Source organism: Microcaecilia unicolor, chromosome 6, assembly GCF_901765095.1.
Source record: "Microcaecilia unicolor chromosome 6, aMicUni1.1, whole genome shotgun sequence".
Lineage (NCBI taxonomy): Eukaryota > Metazoa > Chordata > Amphibia > Gymnophiona > Siphonopidae > Microcaecilia > Microcaecilia unicolor.
Window position 1 is genome coordinate 209785954 of NC_044036.1, and position 20829 is coordinate 209806782.

Genomic DNA, 20829 nt, shown 5'->3' on the forward strand with positions numbered 1-20829 from the left:
ACTACAGAGTGAGTAAGGAAGAGTCCGGATGAGCAGTCCATTGCACATAAGGGTCCCAAGTGCGAGAGTAGGCCAATATACTACTACTACTACTTAACATTTCTAAAGCGCTACTCAGGTTACGCAGCGCTGTACAGTTTTACAAATAAGGATACTCCCTGCTCAAAGGAACTTACAATCTAAAGGACGAAATGTCAAGTTGGGCAGTCTAGATTTCTTGAATAGAGGTATAATGGTTAGGTGCCAAATGCGACATTGAAGAGGTGGGTTTTGAGTAGGGATTTGAAGATGGGTAGGGAGGGGGCTTGGCGTATGGGCTCAGGGAGTTTATTCCAAGCATAGGGAGAGGCGAGGCAGAAAGGGCAGAGCCTGGAGTTGGCGGTGGTGGAGAAGGGTACTGAGAGGAGGGATTTGTCCTGTGAGCGGAGGTTTCAGGTAGGAACGTAAGGGGAGATGAGGGTAGAGAGGTAATGAGGGGCTGCAGATCAAGTGCATTTGTAGGGTTAGTAGGAGAAGCTTGAACTGTATGCGGTACCTGATCGGAAGCCAGTGAAGTGATTTGAGGAGATGGGTGATATGAGTATAACGGTCCAGACGGAAGATAAGACGCGCAGCAGAGTTCTGAACAGATTGAAGGGGGGATAGATGGCTAAGTGGGAGGCCAGTGAGGAGTAGGTTACAGTAGTCAAGGCGAGAGGTAATGAGAGAGTGGATTTGGCAAGGAACAGGTCATTACAGACTTTAGTGAGTGCCGTTTCTGTCGAGTGTAGAGGGCGAAAACCAGATTGAAGCGGATCGAGGATGGCATGAGAGGAGAGAAAATCAAGGCAATGGCTGTGGACGGCGCGTTCAAGTATCTGGGAGAGGAAGTGAAGGAAGGAGATGGGGCGGTAGTTGGAAGGACAGGTAGGGTCTAGTGATGGTTTTTTGAGGAGTGGTGTGACTATAGCATGTTTGAAGGTGTCGGGGACGGTTGCAGTGGAGAGAGAGAGATTGAGGATATGACAGATGGGGGGGGGGGGGGGGGGGGGGTGACAGTATTTGTCCGCTACATAGAGAAGTTAATTTAGACATTAAATGGATATAATCTAACTTCCGCGGAACTACTCTAAGTCCCGGTAGAGAAAGTTTTTTCCAAGCTGCTGCAAGTGTCAACTTACTTGCCACTAACACATGAAATCAGTTGATGTGTAGCCATCTTCACACCTTGCGGCTTGAAATGTAGCAGTGTTCTAGCTTTAGGGGGTATGAAGTTTTGGTGACAGAGGAAACAAATTTCAAATCATTAGTCCAGAATTCTTGTGCTTGAGGACACAACCACCAAATGTGGCACGTCTCCCTCCATGCCACACTTACGCCAGTACAATGGGGAACTTGATTTAAATATAGTAGCCAAATGCTTAGGAGTATAATACCAGCTATACAACATTTTGTACCCATTTTCCATCAAAGCACTAGACACAGACACCTTAAGAAGTGATTTGAATACTCATTCCCACTGTGAGCTCGTGCGAGACCCCTAAAATGGATTCCCATTTAAAAAGATAACCGGTTTTGCATAGGAAAGGAGGGCTCTATATAAATCGGGAAATCCCTCCTTTACCTCCCCCACCCACCATCGCCAGCTCCAGTTGGGATTCCACCAACCCCAACTCATCTTGTGCTCTTCTGATAATTAAGTCTCGCACCTGGTGATACAGAAAAATATTGGATGCCGGGAGCCCATACTCCTTCTCGCAGATCTAGAAAAGGAATCAGTTCCCCATCCTCCCAGATCTGTCCCAACTCACTCAATCCTAATCGTTCCCACATCCGGTAGAAAGGATCCAGAGTTCCTGGAGCGAACTGTGGTGCGTACTAAATGCTCATATGTATAAGAAGTATATCCTATTTTTGAAAGAATGTCCCCCTAACAGCTCCAGATTGATAAAGGCCGCTGAAGCAGTTGTGGGATATCTTTAATTACTCCATGCAATAGATGGTCGGGAAGCCACGGGACGGCTCTCAACGGATATGATGGAAGCCAGCCCTGTTCCCATGATTTCCAAATCTTGACACCCCCTGTATCCACTCCGCTAAAATGCGGAGATGCACCACACGATAGTATTCTAAAAAAGAGGGAACACCCATTCCCCCCCGGGCTCTAATTTGATACATCACTGACCTCCGCAAACGAAGCAGTCTCTTTTTCAAAATGAAAGAAAAGATTTTATTCTGCAGACCTCGAAAGAATTTATCTGGCAATATAATAGGGAGCACCATAAATAAGTATAATAATTTAGGTAGCAAGACCATCTTGATTGCATTGATTCGTCCTAACCAGGAGATCGTTAGTCCCTCCCAACGATCAAGCTCAAGAAATAGTTTGCGGATTTTACCCAGAAAATTAGCCTCATAAATTATTCAACCTAAGTACCGGATATGACCCGAAGCCCACCGAAAGAACTGCGCCTCTAGCAGGCGCTTTTGATTATTTGGGATGGAGATATTAAGTGCTTCTGATTTGCCCATGTTAACCTTGAATCCCGAGACTTGGCTGTATTCATGCAACAGAGAAGACACTACTGGGAAAGAAACAACAGGGTTTGTAAGGGAGAGTAATATGTCATCTGCAAAGAGAAGAATCTTAGACTCAATTTTCCCCCTGCACTGTCCATGGATATCTGGATGTGCTCGAGTTAGAATAGCCAAAGGTTCGATGGCCAACGCAAATAGAAGTGGGGATACAGCACACCCGTCTAGTTCTTGAGCAGGGAGTAGTAGTAGTAGTACCCTGAAATAACCAGAAGGATGAGGACCACTAGCCATTAATCCGAACCGATGCACATGGGTCTGCGTAAATAAGTCAGATAGAATTGGGATCGTGGGTAGTTTTATGCATTGGCTCCAAGACACCAAACAGAAAGGGCCAATGCACCCTGTCAAACGCCTTTTCCGCATCTAGTGATAATAAACAAAGGGGAGCTCCCTCTAACTCCACCGTGTGGATGATATGGAGCGCTCATTTTGAGTTTGGTCACCCTGGCCCTCACTAAAAATTTTTATTTTGATGGGTGTTTTTATCTACAAATCAAAGGCACAGCTATGGGGGCGTCCATGGCCCCTGATAAAGCGAACCTCTATATGGCTAAATTTGAAAAAAAACATACTTATCTGATCATCCATACAAACGACAGAATCGGACGTACAAGCGATATATCGAAGACATTTTTATCTTATGGAAGGGCGATATTGACTCGCTACAGCTATTCTTTGGATGGATCAATACCCGTGATTCTAATCTCAAATTTAAAATGCAGTTTGACAAGGAGAACATTATGGTAAAGAAAGACAAATACTGGCTATCGACTTCTCTATATAGGAAACCTACAGACAAGAATTATTTACATTATTCTAGCTATCACAATTGAGCCTTAAAAAAATAACCTGCACTTCTGCCAGTTTCTTAAACTTAAAAGAGTGTGTGCCAATACAGATGATTTCCTTAAGCATTCGAAAGAATTATCAAGCAGATTTAAGCAACGTTAATATTTGTTATGTCATGATTACAATATGTTACTGACCCATTATGCTAATAGGGACAACTTTCATCCCTTTATAAAACTTACTTGACTTGATTAAACTATTAGGATACTATTTTGTTTTACTATACCTATATATATGTTCTTATGCATTGATGTGATATCCAAATTGAGACACCTATCAGGCATATGTAATTGTGCGTGTCATCAATATTACTACTATATTTGACATTTTAAATATCCTATATAATAATTCTCACCTCCAACGTTCTAATGTGCCTGGGACTGTGGCTCCCTCGGAGGTGGTCTGCTAGGCAGTTTAGAACGTTCAGACGTGAGTGACGTCAATGACAGCTGATTCCAAGGCAAGGGGGGGTAGGGGCTTGGGTGTTGCTCCGCATGTTTCCCTACTCCTCCCCCTGCCTGGGAAACAGCTGTCAATGCCCCCCCTCAGCGCAACACCCAAGCCCCTGCTCTGCAAAACTGCGAGCCAGGCAGGGGGAGGAGTAGGGAAACACGTGGAGCAACACCCAAGCCCCTACCCCCCCCCCGGCGCATCACCAAAGCCCCTACCCCCCCCCCCCCCCCTCTTGGGCACATCAACCCCCTAGCCATCCGCAGCTGCCAATACAAACGCTGTCCGGCCACTGCTTCTCCTGTGGAGCAGCAGCGGCCGGTACCAAAAGAAAAAAAGCCAAAAAACATTTTTAACCTGAAACGCGGCTCCGTACAGCCATCTGGCATTGGCTGTCGTCTCTGCAGCTGCTCCTCCTCTCCCCTCCACGTCACTGCCCCTGCAGGAAGACCCTGGACGAGTGCAGCAATGTCAGAGGGGAGAGGAGGAGTGGCTGCAGAGAAAACAGCCAATGCCAGATGGCTGTCTACGGAGACGAGTTTCAGATTACAAATCTTTTTTGGGCTTTTTTCTTTTGGTACCGGCCGCTGCTGCTCAACAGGAGACGCAGCAGCAACAAGACAGCGTTAGTATTGGTGGCTGCGGGTGGTGAGGGGGTTGATGTGCCCGAGGGGAGGGGTAGGGGCTTGGGTGATGCGCCGAGGGGGGAGGGGAGAGTCGCTGGACATGGGTAGCTGGAGGGGGGCAGGGGGAGGGGAGGGTCACTGGACATGGGTGGCTGCAGGGGGGGGCAGGGAAGAGGGAGGGGGTCCTGAGACCAGATGGGTGGCTGCAGGGGAGACAGAAGGGACGCTGTAGGGGGGGCAGGGGGAGAGGAGGGTCACTGAACATGAGTGGCTGCAGGGGGGGCAGGGGAGAGAGGTGGGTCGCTGGACATGGGTGGCTACAGGGGGGCAAGGGGAAAGGCGAGGAGGGTCATTGGACATGGGTGGCTGCAGGGGGAGAGGAGGGTTGCTGGACATGGGTGGCTGCAGGGGGGCAGGGGAGAGAGGAGGGACGCTGCAGGGGGGGGGGGGATTACCTTGCTAGCGCCCGTTTAATTGCCTACCGAAACGGGCCTTTTATACTAGTATATTTTATATATTTGTTATTCTTACTTTTTATATGCCTTTTTATTGTAAATGTGTATGTTTCATATTTTGATATATATTTGTAATTTCATTCATTTCTATATGGCTCTTTTGATTCTAATTGTGTGTGGTTTATATTTATATTTTCATATTTCTATTGTTGTATATTTATTTTTAATTGTATATTGTTTTTAGACCCCTGAAGGTGGCTTTCTGCCGAAACACGGACTGTGTAGGGTACCAATAAACTTTGTTTGAAGCTCTTACTTCTATGTTTGGGCTGGTCACTTGGACTTGGTTCTCTTCCACCCTGTGTTTGCTTTGCTTGTGTTACTGTGGAAGGAGTGGACCCCCTTTTCTCCTTTGATTACAGAAAACAGAACATAATCTAAACCCTACTAGCAGTCCAAGGGGTCTGTCGCAGAAATCCTCCTGGTAGCCAAAAAGGTAGTCAGGTATGAAGGCTCCCTAAAAATGTACTTATTTCATTGAGAATGTATAATACATTTACAAGTAAAACTTTAAAATAGAAAGTGGCCGCAACTCCAGCACAAAGCAGCAAAACTTGCCCTCTTCATCCTATATAATAAAACGCACCTCCAACGTTCTGAAGCTGAGAAAGTGAATCCTTGAAAAATTCATGCTCTCTTTAAAGCTGTATCCATCTCCTGAAAAGTTGTTACGAAAACCACTCTTCAGCAGTACCACGGTCGCCGAGGACTTTCTCTTAACGCTGGACTCATCCCCAGATCAATGCCCAGCTGACCGTAGCTGGACCATACCGGAAGATTGGAGGGTGGCCAATGTAACACCGATTTTTAAAAAAGGCTCCAGGGGAGATCCGGGAAATTATAGACCGGTGAGTCTGATGTCAGTGCCAGGGAAAATGGTACAGGCTATTATTAAAAACAAAATTACAGAGCACATCCGAGGGCATGGATTACTGAGACCAAGTCAGCACGGCTTTTGTGTGGGGAAATCTTGCCTGACTAATTTACTTCAATTCTTTGAAGGAGTAAACAAACATGTGGACAAAGAGGAACTGGTTGATATTGTGTATCTGGATTTCCAAAAGGCGTTTGACAAGGTACCTCATAAAAGGCTACAGAGGAAATTGGAGGGTCATGGGATTGGAGGAAATGTCCTATTGTGGATTAAAAACTGGTTGAAGGATAGGAAACAGAGAGTGGGGTTAAATGGGCAGTATTCACAATGGAGAAGGGTAGTTAGTGGGGTTCCTCAGGGGTCTGTGCTAGGACCACTGCTTTTTAATATATTTATAAATGATTTAGAGATGGGAGTAACTAGCGAGGTAATTAAATTTGCTGATGACACAAAGTTATTCAAAGTTGTTAAATCGCGACAGGACTGTAAAAAATTACAAGAGGACCTTACGAGACTGGGAGACTGGGCGGCTAAATGGCAGATGACGTTTAATGTGAGCAAGTGCAAGGTGATGAATGTGGGAAAAAAGAACCTGAATTATAGCTACGTCATGCAAGGTTCCATGTTAGGAGTTACGGACCAAGAAAGGGATCTGGGTGTCGTCGTCGATAATACACTGAAACCTTCTGCTCAGTGTGCTGCTGCGGCTAGGAAAGCGAATAGAATGTTGGGTATTATTAGGAAAGGTATGGAAAACAGGTGTGAGGATGTTATAATGCCGTTGTATCGCTCCATGGTGTGACCGCACCTTGAGTATTGTGTTCAATTCTGGTCGCCGCATCTCAAGAGGGATGTACTAGAATTGGAAAAGGTGCGGAGAAGGGCGACTAAAGTGATAGCGGGGATGGGACGACTTCCCTATGAAGAAAGATTAAGGAGGCTAGGGCTATTCAAGCTTGGAGAAGAGATGGCTGAGGGGAGACATGATAGAGGTAGGTAGAATGGTGAGTGGAGTGGAACAGGTGGATGTGAAGCGTCTGTTCACGCACGTTCCAAAAATGCTAGGACTGGGGGGCATGCGATGAAACTAGTGTAGTAAATTTAAAACAAATCGGAGAAAATTTTTCTTCACTCAACGTATAATTAAACTCTGGAATTCGTTGCCGGAGAAAGTGGTGAAGGCGGTTAGCTTAGCAGAGTTTAAAAAGGGGTTGGACTGTTTCCTAAAGGACAAGTCCATAAACTGCTACTAAATGGACTTGGGAAAAATCCACAATTCCAGGAACATGTGTGGAATTTTATGCGTTTGGGAGGCTTGCCAGGTGCCCTTGGCCTGGATTGGCAGCTGTCGTGGACGGGATGCTGGGCTCGATGGACCCTTGGTCTTTTCCCGGTGTGGCATTGCTTATGTACTTATGTACTTATGACCACCTTTAGCAGTCTAACAGTAGATACTGTAGCAAGAGCACTGTCCAAGTTCTCTAAGAAACATTGTGGTCTTGACATATGCCCTAGTCATCTGCTAAAATCTGCTCCAGACTGCTTCATCGAGGATTTTACCTGCTACTTAAACTTCATGTTCCAACAGGGTCTTTTTCCTTCTGAGCATGGCAGAAGTCTTCTCACGCCTATTCCCAAGAATCCAAAAATTAAAGCCGATGTCATTTCAAATTATCGATCTGTAGCATCTATCCCGTTGCTCATTAAAACAATGGAAAGTATGGTCAACATTCAGCTAACAGACTATATGCAGCATTATGATATTCTACATTGCTCTCAATCGGGGTTCCGTCCACAGTACAGTACCAAAACAGTTCTGGTTACCTCCTGTCTAATTTTAAACAAGAAATATCAATTGGGAAAAAAATATTACTACTCCAGCTTGACATGTCCAGTGCATTTGACATGGTGGATCATGAACTTTTACTCTTCCTACTAGACACATTCGGAGTAAGTGGACACGTGCTAAACTGGATCACGGGTTTCCTATCCTCTCGTACCTACCAAGTCAAAGCTAATTCCGTCATGTCCGCACCTTGGAAAGCCTGTTGTGGGGTACCTCAAGGCTCTCCCCTTTCTCCGACCCTTTTCAACATTATGATGATTCCGCTAGCTAAAGCATTATCCAAGCTCGGCCTTAACCCCTTTATTTATGCGGACGATGTGACCATCTACACCCCTTTCAAGTCAACACTAGTCGAAATCTCCGATAAGATAGACGCCAGTTTTTCCATCATGGATTCCTGGGCAAGGGCGTTTCTGTTTAAATTTAATCAAGACAAAACACAATGTCTAATCCTTTCATCCCAGCACAATAAAGTCGTCCAGAGTACACTCCACATTAAGGGCTACAAAGCTTCCGATTTCCAATAGTCTTAGAATCCTTGGTGTAGAGTTGGATAACCACTTACACCTGGACAATCAAGTAAAGCTCATCACAAAACGAATGTTCCACGCAATGTGGAGGCTGAAGCGTATCAGGCACTTCATAACAAGGGATCTATTCCGTACCCTAGTCCATTGGCTGGTCCTCTCCCATATAGACTACTGTAGCGGGATCTATTCTGGTTGCTGGGAGTACATTCTGAAGAGGCTTCAGACAGCTCAAAACACGGTTGCAAGGTTTATTCTAGGCAAATCGCACTTCAACAGTGCTCACCCACTACGTTTTCAACTACACTGGCTCCCTATAAAAGACCATATTGCATTTAAAATCTGCTCACTAACGCACAATTTATGGTGAAGCCCCTGACTACATGCACCATCTAATCGATCTACCATCAAGAAATGCCTTAATAACTGCAAGGACCTAACATAGTAACATAGTAGATGACGGCAGAAAAAGACCTGCACGGTCCATCCAGTCTGCCCAACAAGATAAACTCATATGTGCTACTTTTTGTGTATACCCTACCTTGATTTGTACCTGTTCTCTTCAGGGCACAGACTGTATAAATCTGCCCAGCACTATCCCCGCCTCCCAACCACCAGCCCCGCATCCCACCACCAGCTCTGGCACAGACCGTATAAGTCTGCCCAGTATTATTCCGCCTCCCAATCACCAGCCCCGGTACAGACCGTACAAGTCTGCCCAGCACTATCCCCGCCTCCCAACCACCAGCCCCGCCTCCCACCACTGGCTCTTCCTCCCCATCTCGGCTAAGCTCCTGAGGATCCATTCCTTCTGAACAGGATTCCTTTATGTTTATCCCACGCATGTTTGAATTCTGTTACCATTTTCATTTCCACCACCTCCTGCGGGAGGGCATTCCAAGCATCCACCACACTCTCTGTGAAGAAATACTTCCTGACATTTTTCTTGAGTCTGCCCCCCTTCAATCTCATTTCATGCCCTCTAGTTCTACCGCCTTCCCCTCTCCGGAAAAGGTTTGTTTGCAGATTAATACCTTTCAAATATTTGAACGTTTGTATCATATCACCCCTGTTTCTCCTTTCCTCCAGGGTATACATGTTCAGGTTAGCAAGTCTCTCCTCATACGTCTTGTAACGCAAATCCCATACCATTCTCATAGCTTTTCTTTGCACCGCTTCCATTTTTTAAACATCCTTCACAAGATACGGCCTCCAAAACTGAACACAATACTCCAGGAGGGGCCTCACCAACGTCTTATACAGGGGTATTAAAACCTCTTTTCTTCTGCTGGTCACACCTCTCTCTATACAGCCTAGCAATCTTCTAGCTACGGCCACTGCTTTGTCACACTGTTTCGTCGCCTTCAGGTCCTCAGGTACTATCACCCCAAGATCCCTCTCCCCGTCCGTACCTATCAGACTCTCCCCGCCTAACACATACGTCTCCCTTGGATTTCTACTCCCTAAATGCATCACTTTGCGTTTCTTCGCATTGAATTTTAATTGCCAAACGTTAGACCATTCTTCTAGCTTCCGCAGATCTTTTTTCATGTTTTCCACTCCCTCCGGGATGTCCACTCTGTTGCAAATCTTGGTGTCATCCGCAAAAAGGCAAACTTTACCTTGTAACCCTTCGGCATGTCACTCACAAATATATTGAATAGAATCGGCCCCAGCACCGATCCCTGATGCACTCCACTACTCACCTTTCCCTCCTCCAAGCGAACTCCATTTACCAACACCCTCTGGCGTCTGCCCGTTAACCAGTTCCTAATCCAGTTCACCACTTCAGGTCCTAACTTTAGCCTGTCTAATTTATTCAAGAACCTCCTGTGGGGAGCCGTGTCAAAAGCTTTGCTGAAATCTAAGTAGATTATGTCCATAGCACGTCCTTGATTTAATTCTCCGGACACCCAGTCAAAGAATTCAAAGAGATTCGTTTGGCACGATTTCCCTTTGGTGAAACCATGTTGTCTCAGATCTTGCAACTTATTTGCTTCTAGGAAATTCACTATCCTTTCCTTCAGCATCACTTCCATTACTTTTCCAATAATCGAAGTGAGGCTTACCGGCCTGTAGTTTCCGGCTTCTACCTCAATCTACATTATCCCAACTGCAGGAATACAAGACCCTTTTTGCTTCGTCCTTCCCCTACATCAGTCCAAAAACCTGGAATGTTCTGCCGAAACAACTAAAACAGCTGGTCGACCATCAACTGTTCAAGAAGTCCTTAAAAACATACTTATTCGATAAGGTTTATTCCACTGGCAATTCCACGGTTTAACATCTCTCTCCTGTAGACTGAATAGGTTATTTGCCAGTTGCTTCACCCCCTGTCATTCACCCCGTGTTATCCCATGTTCCTTCCCCTCCTGTCACATTCTGTACCTGAGCTATCTATATATTGTACTGTATCCTCTTGAATTCATATAAGCCACATTGCGCCTGCTCTTGTGGGAAAATGTGAGGTACAAGTGCACCAAAATAAATAAATAAATAAATAAAACATGTGCAAACTGTGAAATATTGCAAGAAGACATTAGGAAATTGGAAGTGTCCAAATGGCAGATGAAATTTAATGTAGACAAATGCAGGGTGATGCACATTGGAAAGAATAATCCAAATCACAGTTACCTGATGCTAGGGTCCACCTTGGAGGTCAGCGCTCAAGAAAAAGATCTGTCACTGTAGATAATACACTGAAATCTTCTGCTCAGTGTGCAGTGGCGGCCAAAAAAAGCAAACAGGATGCTAGGAATTATTAGGAAAGGGATCATGAATAAGACAAAAAATACTATAATGCCTTTGTATCGCTCCATGGTGCGTCTGCACCTTGAGTATTGTGTGTTCAGTTCTGGTCGCCATATCTCAAAAAAAAAAAAAAAAAAAAGATATAGCGGAATTAGAAAAGGTTCAAAGAAGAGCGACCAAATGATAAAGGAAATGGAACTCCTCTCATATGAGGAAAGGCTAAAGAGGTTAGGGCTCTTCAGCTTGGAAAAGAGATGGATGAGGGGAGATATGATTGAGGTCTACAAAATCCTGAGTGGTGCAGAACGAGTAGAAGTAAATTGTTTTTTTTATTCGTTCCAAAAGTACAAAGACAAGGGGACACTCGAGGAAGTTACATGGAAATACTTTTAAAACAAATAGGAGGAAATATTTTTTCACTTAACGAATAGTTAAGCTCTGGAACTCTTTGCCAGAGGAGGTAGTAACAGTAGTTAGCGTATCTGGGTTTAAAAAAAGGGTTGGACAAATTCCTGGAGGAAAAGTCCATAGTCTGCTACTGAGACAGACATGGGAAGCAACTGCTTGCTCTGGGATTTGTAGTATGGAGTGTTGCAATGATTTGGGTTTCTGCCAGGTACTTGTGACCTGGCTTGGCCACTGTTTGGAAAACAGGATACTGGGCTAAATGGACCATTGGTCTGACCCAGTATGGTTACTCTTATGTTCTTATGACTGCTGCTGCTCTTTGCTGCCCCTCAGGTGCTTCCACCCTAGATGACCGCCTTGTCTTGCTTAATGGTGGAGCCGTCCCTGCTCCTTTACTCCTCTCTGCTGCCAACAGGAGGACAGTGACATTTCTTACTGTATCTGCAGCCTCCTCTGTCAGATCTAGACTGAATGCATGATGGCCCCTTAGTCTCACGGGACTCTCTGACATCCTGCATTCACACTGCAAATAGGAGGCAGCAGATGTAGGTTACAAGTGCTGCTCCCCACCACCCACTGAGTAGAGGAGAGTTAAAGAAAATTGTATTTTATTTCAGTATATTTGTTACCACTATCAGCAGACCCACAGTGATTTACAACAGCTATATATATATATATATATATATATATATATATATATATATATATATCAATACTACTCTACTAATACACAGTATCTCCCTTCCATCTTACTCTTTCCCTATCCAACATTACCCCCTGAAAAATGACATCCACTAACATCTTCCACCCTGCCCCCTTTAAAAAAAAATCCCTAGACCCATTGCATCATACCATCACATTATTTACACCATATTAATTCCAACTGCTGACTCAAAGCCAGTGTTGCCAGGTGGGCGGTTTTACCGCCCAATTGGGCGGTTTTCCGCGACCCGCCGCGGGAAATTTTTGCCCGCGGCGGGTTGCGGTTTTTTGGGCGGTTTTTTAAGCTTCCGGGCGGCTTTTTGGGCGGCTTTTCGATTTTTTTCGGCCGCGGGGGGCGGGGTTAGTGACGTTTTGGGCGGGGCCGATGACGTGGGAGGCGGGGCCGATGACGTGGGAGGCGGGGCCGATGACGGGGAGGCGGGGCTGATGACGGGGAGGCGGGCCCGATGACGTGGGAGGCGGGGCTGATGACGGGGAGGCGGGCCCGATGACGTGGGAGGCGGGGCCGGTGACGGCGGGGGCGGGGCCGGTGACGCGGGGGGTGGGGGTGTCAGGGGCGGGGTTTGTGTTTGGGCGGGTTTTGGGCTGGTTTCTGGCCCGGATTGGGCTGGAAAAAAAAATTCTACCTGGCAACCTTGCTCAAAGCTCTGTTTCTATAGCACTCGCTCCCTTCCTCCACTCCTACATATCCCTACATAAATAACCAAGTTTTAAAGCTTTCCTAACCTGCAAATAATCTGAACCACTATGGATTTTCTTACTAACAGCCCACCAAGTCAGGACAGTTACAGAAAAAGCTTTCCCACAGCTTACACTAGGGATAGCCAGCAAACCTTGACTTGCTAACGAAGAGCCCTTCCTGGGGCATATTTTTCCACCCAGTCCTGCAAACATTTCAGAGCAAGTCCATTTACAGCTTTTAAAGTAACAATCACCACATAGGCGCCCCGTATAAGAGGCTTGGGGAGGCCAAGCCATTCCAACTCTGGGGGCACCTTCTCCCCCTTATTTTTCTCCTTGTAAAAATAGAAGGTCCCAAGGGGTTTCAGCTCGGTCCCGTTCTGACCCGGTCCTGGCAGTTGTCGATACCAGAAGAAATCGTAGTTCTGTTGGTTCACAGACCAGTTCAAGCTCAGAGTTTCCTCTGCTGTAATGCTGGCGATGGGGGGGGTCGGACCTGGGACACGACTACCTCGCCTTTTCCGCCACCGCCGCTCACCCCCCACCCCCCGCTAAGCCTGCCCTCAGCTCCCCGACCTCCCTACAGTGGCCGCCCGGGGTTTAAACCTTTTTTACGTTGCAGCGACGGCTCACCTCTGGCTCCAGCCTTTCCCTTCTCGCTTCTCGTTCAGTGTCCCGCCTTCTTCTGATGAGGTATTTCCTGTTTCCGCGAGGGCGGGACACTGAGCGAGAACGAGAAGCGAGAAGGGAAAGGCTGGAGCGGAGGTGAGCCGTCGCTGCAACGTAAAAAGGTTTAAACCCCGGGCGGCCACTGTAGGAAGGTCGGGGAGCTGAGAGGGCGGGCTCAGCGGTGGGTGAGTGTCGGCGGAAAAGGTCACAGCTTCTTTTACGGGGCGCCTATGGGGCTGATGATCTTCTTTATCTTTATTTCCACTCCACCCCCCCACCCCACCTTCATTTTGTGGTCACAGGAAGACGTTTGGCTTATTTAAACATTTCCATCAGTTTTTTTTCTTTTTCTGTAATAACGCAACGTTTGGTTGCCTTTTTTTTACTTAATCTGTAAAAAGCGTTCTCTGTATTTCTTTTGCAAGTGATTTAACTTGTAATGTTTAAATTTCTAAATAAAAAAAATACATAGGGCTTTTGATATACTTGCTCTTCTCTTTCTCACCCCTCTTTGCCCTCTGACCAGTCACTTGACTGCACACAGGAAGCAAGCCCTTCATCTCTGTTAGGGACTCTTTCTTCACAGTACAAATTAATCTGCAGTATTTCTAAACCGGCTATGGTAAGAATTAATTTATTTTACCTGTTGCTCAGAGCAGACGACTGATTTATAGGATGGTCAGATTAATTATTCCATTGATGGGGGGGGGGGGGGGGGGGGAAAGATTTTGTGTCCAGGGTTACTATTATATTTTCTTTCTAAAGCCGTGAGAGTGGCTAAATGAACAGGTGCAAATGTGTGATATTCAAACACATGTTATGTCCCAGGTTATTGGTCTGGCGCCCATATTACATTGAAGCCGGTGATACAGTAAAAAAAACAAAACAAAAACTGGCCTTTATGTGGTCCTGGACTATTACTAAACGTGTTTAAAGAATCCTTTTGCAGGGGAAAAAGAAATTGAGATATTTGATCGTTAAGCAAACTGTCAATGTTTCTATTAAAGGAAACCCAGTCTCGAGTTCAGATTTTCTTTTCTGCTTAATTTCAATATTTCTTTCCAACAGCTGGTTCAAAATGAAGAGAATGATACATCTGAGAATGGAAAAGAATAAATCATAAAACCAAAATAAACCAAGGAGTGAAGGAAAAGGGGAACGGGAGACAGATAAGGAGAATACAAAGAGAAGAAAAGAGGGGCCAAACGAAGAGAAAAACATGAAGCCGAAATGTAAACCGAAAAACAAAAGGTTAATGGGGAGAAATGAAAGGAAGGGGAAAACTGTAGATGAAACAAATTATTTAAAAAAAAAAAAAAAAAAAAAAAAAGACAGACAGACATGGGTGGATGGAGGGGAGAGGAGAGGAGGGTTGCTGGACATGGATGGAGGGGAGGGAAGAGTGAGGAAGGAGATGAGATGAGGGAAAAAGGAAGAGAGAAAAACTGCACATGGAGGAAGAAAATAGGCAGAAGCTGGATCCACTGGACAGTCAAGTCTGTGGAGGACCCAGCTTTTACTTACGGATGTAGGGCAAGAAATGAAGAAGAAAGGCGGAGAGTAAAGAAATAAATGGAAAGGAAGCCCTGGAAACGGAATTAAGAGGACAGATAGCAGCAGAATCGGATACTGGGCCAGCATGATCAGAAAAACAAAGTCACCAGATAAAGGTAGAAAAGATCATTTTATTTTCATTATATTGTTTGGAATATGTCCACTTTGAGAATTAGGTGCTCAACATTAAAAGTTTATATTTACTTATTTATGGCATTTTATCCCACATTAAACATGAATTAGGATGTTTTGTGGCTCTACACGTATCATGATATTATGATCCCTTGTTTCATATTATTGACGGTCTGCATTTTCCGTATGGGTGGTATATTGGTGTATTAGTTCTGCCCAGTGTAATATTTATGGTTCAGTAAGGTTCTGAGTGTGTTTTTGCACAAAGTTGTGCATAGTGTTTTGCAGAAGGGCGATTGTGGTTAGTATATGCTTTGAGCAACCACTTTATTCTTTGACATATAATACATAGCTAATATCAAAATTTAATAAAAGGTATTAATTGTGACTTTTAGTTTTTTCTGTGTGTTATCAGACAGTTATGGATTTAAGGGGATAAATGTTCATATTTCTTGAGGCTTCCTACCAAATATGTAGCTCTATTTTGTATCAAACGACTATGTTTAATGTTCTGCTTTGGCAATCCTTACAGCGCCACATGTTTGGCAGGAAGTCTTGGAAAGTGTGATCATTTATCCCCTACCCAGACTAGCTAAAGTACTACAGAGGGCTTTAAACTAAGTTGGCTGGGGAAGGGTGAGAGAAGTCCCGAAGTTATTAATAACCCTCAGAAAGGCAAGACATCAAATAACTTTATAGAACGGGAGGGGGGGGGGGGGGGGGAGAGTAAAATCTTGAGAGCCTTATATACCAATGCCCGTAGTATGGGAAACAAAATTCTAGATCTAGAAGCTGCAATGACAGAAGCCGATTTGGATTTAGTGGTGGTCACAGAGACTGGGACATAGTTATACCTGGCTATAATCTACTCAGGAAGGACAGGGTAGGAAAAAAAGGGTGGAGGAGTGGCATTATATGTTAAGAATAATATTAAAGTGACAGAATTACAGAACATACGGGGTAAGGAAGAAGCGATGTAGGTTAAACTGGTAAGAGGGAAAGGAAAATGTATTTACATTGGTGTAATATACAGGTAACTCTCACAGTCAGAAAAAATGGACAGAGATTTAATTGAAGACATTCACAAGATAGCTAAGAAAGGGGAGGTACTACTCATAGGTGACTTTAATAAGCCGGGCAATGATTGGAACATCCCTTCTGCGGGGTCATCTAGAAGCAAAGGGATCTTATTCTCTACAGGATGAACAGTTCCAGCGGTGGGTGATGGAACCGATGAGGGATGAAGTGATTCTAGACCTAGTGCTTACAAACGGGGAGAATGTTTTCAATGTTAAGGTGGGAGATCTGGCATCTAGTGACCACCTGATGGTGTGGTTTAATATTACGACGCAAGAGGAGAAGGCTTATTAGAGATTGAAGGTCCTAGACTTCAACAAAACTAACTTTGCTGAGATGGGAGAATGTCTCAGGAAAGAATTAGTTGGATGGGAACAGCTGAAGGAAGTAAAAAAGCAACAAATTTTTTTGTTAGAAAATTACATAAAAGGAAAAGGAAAAGAACGCTGCTCTGGTTCTTGAACATAGTAGCTGAAAAGGTAAAGGGAAAAAGGTTAGCCTTTATACATTATAAGGTGACTCAGAAAGAGGGAGACAAGAAAAATATCTGCAAAAGCTCAGAGAAGCTGGGAAAGCTGTCGGGAAAGCCAAGAAACAAACAGAGGAAAAGACAGACAATAAGATAAAATTGGGGGACAAGACATTTTTTTTTTAGATATGTAAGCAACAGGAGGAAGTGCCATAACAGCATTGTGAGGCTCAAGGCTGAGGGGAAGGAATATGTTAAAGCTGATATGGGTAAAGCTGAACTACTAAACAAATATTTCTGTTCAGTGTTCACAGATGAAATGCCAGGGGCGGGACTGCACAAGACAAAGCTAATAAGGATGTATGTATGTATGTATGGTGTAGACCTGGACCGATTCTCAGAAGACTGTGTTCGTGAGGAGCTGGCTAAACTAAAAGTAGACAAAGCGATGGGGTCTGATCAATGCCTCCCTAGAATCTGGAGTGGTCCCGGAGGACTGGAGAAGGGCAGATGTGGTCCCTCTGCACAAGAGTGGAAGTGAGGAGGCTGTGAATTACAGACTGGTCAGTCTGACCTCAATGGTGAATAAGTTAATGGAAATGTTTCTAAAGTGAGGTTTCTAGAATCAAATGGACTGCAGGACCTCAGGCAGCATGGTTTCACTAGAGACAGCTCTTGTCAGAAAATTCTGATTGACTTCACTGACCAGGTGACCAAACAGTTGGACATGGGAGGAGTACTAGATTTGGTGTACTTAGATTTTAGCAAAGCCTTTCACATGGTTCCGTACAGGCAACTGATAAGTAAATTGAGTGCCCTCAGTATGGGACCTAAAGTGATTGACTGGGTTAAAAACTGGTTAAATGGAAGGAGACAGAGGGTAGTGGTAAATGGAGTTTGCTCTGAGGAAAAGGATGCTACAAGTGGTGCACTGCAGAGGTCGGTCCTTCTGCCAGTTCTTTTTAACATCTTTGTGAGTGATATTACTGAAGGGCTGTCTGGTAAGGTTTGCCTCTTTGCAGATAATATCAAACTCTGTAAAAGGGTGCACACCCCGGAGGGTCTGGATAGCATGAGGAAGGATCTAGTGAAGCCTGAAGAATGGTCTGAAAATTGGCAACTAAGATTTAATGCTAAGAAATGCAGGGTCATGCACTTGGGTCACAAAAACCTGAGGGAAAGGGACAGTATAGGAGGTGAAGAGCTTCTGTTTAAGAAAGAAGAGCAGGACTTGGGGGTGATTGTGTTTGATGACCTTAAGGTGGCCAAACAGGTAGAAAAGGCGATGCTCAAAGCCAGAAGGATGCTCGGGTGCATAAGGAGAGGGATGACCAGCAGGAAAAAAAGAGGTGATAGCGCCTTTGTACAAGTCTCTGGTGAGACCCCATTTAGAATGTGCAATTCTGCAGGCCACACTTACAGAAAGATATAAACAGGATGGTGTTGGTCCAGCGGCTCTTGGTCATAAAACATATAGGGACAGGCTCATGAACCTCAACATGTATATGCTGGAAGAGAGGCAAGAGAGAGGGGATATGATAGAGACATTCAAATATTTCAATGGCGTTAATGTACAGGAGGTGAGCCTTTTCAAATGAAGGAAACATCTGGAATGACAGCACATTACATGAAGTTAAGAGGAAATAGGCTTAGGACCAATCTGAGGAAATACTCTTTCACGGAAAGGGTGGTGCATGCGTGGAATGGCCTCCCGGTTGAGGTTGTGGAGACGAAGGCTGTGTCACAGTTTAAGAAGGCGTGGGACAGACATGTGAGGTCTCTTAGGAAAAGAAGGAGTTAGTCATTATTGAAGATGGGCAGACTGGATGGGCCATACGGCCCTTATCTGCTGTCATGTTTCTAACTGAAGCCTACTGGTACGGTTGAGCAAGTGTAAAGCGAATGCTACATACCTGTAGAAGGTATTCTCCGAGGACAGCAGGCTGATTGTTCTCACTGATGGGGTGACGTCCACGGCAGCCCCTCCAATCGAAATCTTCACTAGCAAAATCCTTTGCTAGCCCTCGCACGCCAATGCGCACCGCGCATGCGCGGCCGTCTTCCCGCCCGAAACCGGCTCGTGCCGGCCAGTCTCAAATGTAGCAAGACAAAGAGAAGGGAAGACACAACTCCAAAAGGGGAGGCGGGCGGGTTTGTGAGAACAATCAGCCTGCTGTCCTCGGAGAATACCTTCTACAGGTATGTAGCATTCGCTTTCTCCGAGGACAAGCAGGCTGCTTGTTCTCACTGATGGGGTATCCCTAGCCCCCAGGCTCACTCAAAACAACAACCATGGTCAATTGGGCCTCGCAACGGCGAGGACATAACTGAGATTGACCTAACAATTTATCCAACTAACAGAGTGTAGCCTGGAACAGAATAAACATGGGCCTAGGGGGCTGGAGTTGGATTCTAAACCCCAAACAGATTCTGAAGCACTGACTGCCCGAACCGACTGTCGCGTCGGGTGTCCTGCTGCAGGCAGTAATGAGATGTGAATGTGTGGACAGATGACCACGTCGCAGCTTTGCAAATCTCTTCAATAGTGGCTGACTTCAAGTGGGCTACCGACGCTGCCATGGCTCTAACATTATGAGCCGTGACATGACCCTCAAGAGCCAGCCCAGCCTGGGCGTAAGTGAAGGAAATGCAATCTGCTAGCCAATTGGATATGGTGCGTTTCCCCACAGCCACTCCCTTCCTGTTGGGATCAAAAGAAACAAACAATTGGGCGGACTGTCTGTTGGGCTGTGTCCGCTCCAGATAGAAGGCCAATGCTCTCTTGCAGTCCAATGTGTGCAGCTGACGTTCAGCAGGGCAGGAATGACGGGGAAAGAATGTTGGCAAGATAATTGACTGGTTCAGATGGAACTCCGACACAACCTTTGGCAAGAACTTAGGGTGAGTGCGGAGGACTACTCTGTTATGATGAAATTTGGTATAAGGGGCCTGGGCTACCAGGGCCTGAAGCTCACTGACTCTACGAGCTGAAGTAACTGCCACCAAGAAAATGACCTTCCAGTGGCTCAAAAGGAGGTTTCATCAGCTGGGTGAGAACGACATTGAGATCCCATGACACTGTAGGAGGCTTTGACAAAAGCAAACCTCTCATGAAGCGAACAACTAAAGGCTGTCCTGAGATCGGCTTACCTTCCACAAGGTAATGGTATGCACTGATCGCACTAAGGTGAACCCTTACAGAGTTGGTCTTGAGACCAGACTCAGACAAGTGCAGAAGGTATTCAAGCAGGGTCTGTGTAGGACAAGAGCGAGGATCTAGGGCCTTGCTGTCACACCAGACGGCAAACCTCCTCCATAGAAAGAAGTAACTCCTCTTAGTGGAATCTTTCCTGGAAGCAAGCAAGATGCGGGAGACACCCTCTGACAGACCCAAAGAGGCAAAGTCTACGCTCTCAACATCCAGGCCATGAGAGCCAGGGACCGGAGGCTGGGATGCAGAAGCGCCCCTTCGTCCTGTGTGATGAGGGTCGGAAAACACTCCAATCTCCACGGTTCTTCGGAGGACAACTCCAGAAGAAGAGGGAACCAGATCTGACGCGGCCAAAAAGGAGCAATCAGAATCATGGTGCCTTGGTCTTGCTTGAGTTTCAACAAAGTCTTCCCCACCAGAGGTATGGGAGGATAAGCATACAACAGACCCTCCCCCCAGTCCAGGAGGAAGGCATCCGATGCCAGTCTGCCGTGGGCCTGAAGCCTGGAACAGAACTGAGGGACTTTGTGGTTGGCTCGAGATGCAAAGAGATCTACCAAGGGGGTGTCCCACACCTGGAAGATCTGTCGCACTACACGGGAATTGAGCGACCACTCGTGAGGTTGCATAATCCTGCTCAACCTGTCGGCCAGACTGTTGTTTACGCCTCCCAGATATGTGGCTTGGAGCACCATGCCGTGACGGCGAGCCCAGAGCCACATGCTGACGGCTTCCTGACACAGGGGGCGAGATCCGGTGCCCCCCTGCTTGTTGATGTAATACATGGCAACCTGGTTGTCTGTCTGAAATTGGATAATTTGGTGGGACAGCCGATCTCTGAAAGCCTTCAGAGCGTTCCAGATCGCTCATAACTCCAGAAGATTGATCTG

General features: G+C 45.7%; 1 protein-coding gene across 3 annotated transcripts in view; it reads right to left on the bottom strand.

Annotated features, from left to right (window-relative positions):
• The window catches only part of ALDH9A1 (aldehyde dehydrogenase 9 family member A1), a 309783-nt gene that overhangs the window by 109724 nt on the left and 179230 nt on the right, over positions 1–20829 (bottom strand). The window lies entirely within an intron of this gene.